Source organism: Choristoneura fumiferana, chromosome 24 (assembly GCF_025370935.1).
Source record: "Choristoneura fumiferana chromosome 24, NRCan_CFum_1, whole genome shotgun sequence".
NCBI classification, from domain to species: domain Eukaryota; kingdom Metazoa; phylum Arthropoda; class Insecta; order Lepidoptera; family Tortricidae; genus Choristoneura; species Choristoneura fumiferana.
Genome location: NC_133495.1, coordinates 2136197 through 2139961, shown reverse-complemented (window position 1 = coordinate 2139961; position 3765 = coordinate 2136197). Strand labels below are relative to the sequence as shown.

The 3765-nt window shown below is 41.5% G+C and overlaps 1 pseudogene; it reads right to left on the bottom strand.

Annotated features, from left to right (window-relative positions):
• Positions 1-211: 211 nt before the first annotated feature.
• On the bottom strand, positions 212-3008 carry LOC141441516 (uncharacterized; annotated as a pseudogene).
• Positions 3009-3765: the final 757 nt, after the last annotated feature.

The following is a 3765-nucleotide window of genomic DNA, read 5'->3' as shown; positions in this document are numbered from 1 at the left end:
GACATCACTTATGGGTACCTTTAAAGGCAAATCGACTTGAAATTTGTTGTTTTCAAGTGAAGTAGTGCGTTGAAAAATATGTTCACACTGTTCATGCTCGGGCATGCTTTCAATATAAATTTCAGGAATGCTTTCAGTTTTCCAGAATTGCTGAACACACTCATTAATGGCAGAATCACATTGAAGACATAATAATGAAACAGTACTTGCGGCAGAGTTTGTTTGCGCTGGCAAAGCACCAGCGATGACATGGCCGAATTGTGTATTTATGAAACGAGGTTGGTTGCAGGCTGCATGCTCACTTGATTGCGAAGCCTCTTCCCTGAGTGAAGGTTGGGGCTCCGGAAGCAGCACCTGAAAAAATATATCAGTACCTAGAAGCATATGTACTTCAGATGGCATGTAAAAGTCAGTGTCGGCCAACTTAATGTCGGCTGGGATATTTATAGCTGACATATCAACTTTAAATTGTGGTACTTTGCATGTTATTTTATCCAAAACATGAAAGTTGGAAGTTACCCTGTATGGTGTGGTGAGTGAACATATCTCTAATGGAATAGAGTATTTTGTTGCATTATTATTATTGCTTACACCCACAATGTTAAGGTTGTCCCTATTCGGGGTAACTCCTAGTACCTCAATAGCCTTGCTGGTGATTAAGGAGACCTGCGATGCAGAGTCTAGTATCGCCTTAATATGCACCTCTCTACCATTCCGTGAAAACAGCTTCACTCTGACAGTTGGTAATAATACTTTGTTGCCTGCCGTATTGGATATTAGAGATACAGGCTCCTGTGATGTTGGCTCTCGGTGAAGCAAGGTATTATGTGCCTGCTTACAAATATTGCACCGAAAGTGAAATCTGCATTTGCCACTGTGAGCATTCATGCAGACATTGCACAAAGAACTCTTTTTACAGAAGTCTACTCTGTCATCGGGTGATAAAATTTTAAATTTGGAACATTCAAAAAGTTTGTGATTGGAAGACTTACAATAAGCGCAGCTAGTGTTCCTTGGTGCAGCCGCACTCGCCGTCACGTTTACCATAGCCTTGGGAGCTCTCGTAGAGGATGTTGGCTCAGCATTCTCTAATGCTAAGGCCCTCTTCTCCATGAAAACCAAGAACTCTTCCACTGTCGGATCCGAAGCCCCGTCTCGCTCCAACTGGTATGCCCGGGATGTGTAGGCATCTAATTTGCGGTACAAAATCGCTAATATAATATAATCCCAGGACTCGGTGTTAACATTGAGGTTTTTGAGCGCAGCTAGACATTGTTTGATATTTGATACAAAGTCCCTAATATTACTGGGAGTTGACCTTGACAGAGCATTCAAATCAAGCAGGGAATTTATGTGCTCATTAATAATTTTGAATGTATGATTATATCTTTGATCGAGAAGGCTAAGGGCTTCCTCATAGCTGCCCATCGATAAAGGGAGATTTTTAATTATATCCAATGGTTCTTTTTTGTAAGAATGAACGTAGATAATAAAGCTTTTGCACATTGTCAATAGATCTGTCGTTATGAATGATGGCTTTAAAAAGATTTATAAATGGGTTATACTCACAATATTTGCCAGTGAAAATGGGAATTTGAATGGTCGGCAACTTGGCCTTAAAGGCCGTTGTGGTCTCGGAGCCCGGGACAGATTTAGCCTTAATTGCTTCGTTAAGGACGGTCAGAATTTGGTAATATTTTGCTTCAATGTCTGACACGTCTTCGGTATCCGCCTCATCGTAAGCTAATATCTGTTTATTGTAAGCTTCATACTCCGCAAACAAATCCACTATACGCGATCTCTTAGATTGAAGAATTGACAAGGTGCTCATATCTACGTCATTTTGATTTGATATGAATGTGTATAGCCTCGTGATTGAGGCTTTAGCGTAACCTCTTGACGCCCGTAACTGCTTTAATTGTAATGACGGGTCTGGCGACATTTTGGTCGCTTTCGCACAATAAACCTTACACTTAAACTACTTAAAATTATGAACACTACAAGTTTGGTGTAATAATCGCAAAAATCACCACTATTTTGGCTCGAAAACAAAATGCTCAACCACGCTAATCGAAACAAGAGAAAAGTGAAGCACAAAATGGCGTCGTCACAAAACTTTAGTGTCTCTAAAAATAGAAGTCCGGACCGGAATGAACGAAAGAATGACAGGACCGATCGCACTCGTCCAATCCCGTTATCGCGTGTGATGCGTCGAGCTCCGTGATAGGTTTTCTGTGCCGTCTTGCGTTTGCGCTGCGGCGCTGCCAACCGCGCCGGACGTGGAAAAAAACAGGAGACTGGATGGATGGCGCCACTAGTTAACGCCAAGAACGAACGTATCTTGCATCTTGCGTCCCGCTCTTGTGCTCTTCTTTCTTGTACACGTGTGTCGTGAAATAAAATTTTCTTGATATCTTGAAATGTTGTCAACGTTGCAGGAAAGGATATTTTGCTAACACTGATGATGGCGATTGAATGTATCAAATAGTATATAAGTAGTACAAATTTCTCTTCTTGAGCCACGATTAATTCGATGAGAATTTATAGATAGGTAGATATTGCGTGGCTCGTCTTGACACCTCGTAGTTTTGAGAAAAATGGATTTTTCTGGATGTACGACGATTAAATTTATCGCGCCGCTCTCCGCTCTCGACGTGGTGTGATAGAAATTGCACAACACGTTCGACTCACCCCGTTGCAGGCTAGAAGTATCGCTCTAACCTGAGCCAGTCTTGCCAAGTAACTCGTCCCTTTAATTTTCTTCCCGCGAAGACGATGATGTATAATTTCGCACCGCCTGTCGCTTGCATCGAAGGACCATTTATGTAGGCGAGTGGACGCCGGTTCGCACTGATTCTAGTGTTAAATTAAGGGAAACTTGGAGAGTAAAAAACAGCCATGAGGTGAGCAGTAATGGAAGTGTATTATGTGTAAAGAACGACCGGAAAAAGACCGGAATTTACATACGTAGTACCAACACAATAGCAGTACTTTGTTGGTGTTGCCAAGCGTCTTTGATGCGCCGGGTGCGGGACAGTCCCAACACCATCCTAAAAATGATATCGGACAAACCCGACTGTCCTATAATGCTACACTGCGCGGGATTATATTCCTGCCAGCTCATACAGTGGTAGCTAAAACTTACATTTCTTTAGTTTTAACCTCCTAAAGCCCACCATATAAATATTTAGTAAAAAAAATTACAAAGTAATTAGAATCTAATTGTTTCGAGAATAAAGTCAAACTGCCGTCAAACTGCCATGGTGTAAAACAATAGAAAAACAAAAGAATTTCTACTTCTTACATTGTCATAGATCCTTAATTCCTTGAACTTATTGTGTACATTCTATTGCACATTGGGCCGCACGAAGTTTTATAATTATGTATCTGTATAAGTTACTAACCCCTTCTTAAGTGTATTCACTAATATATTATGTGTCTTTTCATCACACTTGCTCGTAAACAGTGTCGTAACATGCAGGCTACCTTGGTTGCAACCTCCCAAATAAAACCCTCGACCTTAATGTGCTTGTCATGAAACCCAAGGACGGTAAATGAGTCAGGGCCCGTACTGATGGTGCTGCTGCAGGACTACATGGACCACATGCACACGCATGTTGCGGCGCATGCCGAGGGAGGTTGGGGGGGACGTTGCCAAGAGCACAGCCTAAGGTATCGCCAATATTTGGAAGAATTATATTTTTTCTTTTTCAAATATAAAATTTTACTTGCAAATGTGATGAAGAACATTGTATGTCGCACGGG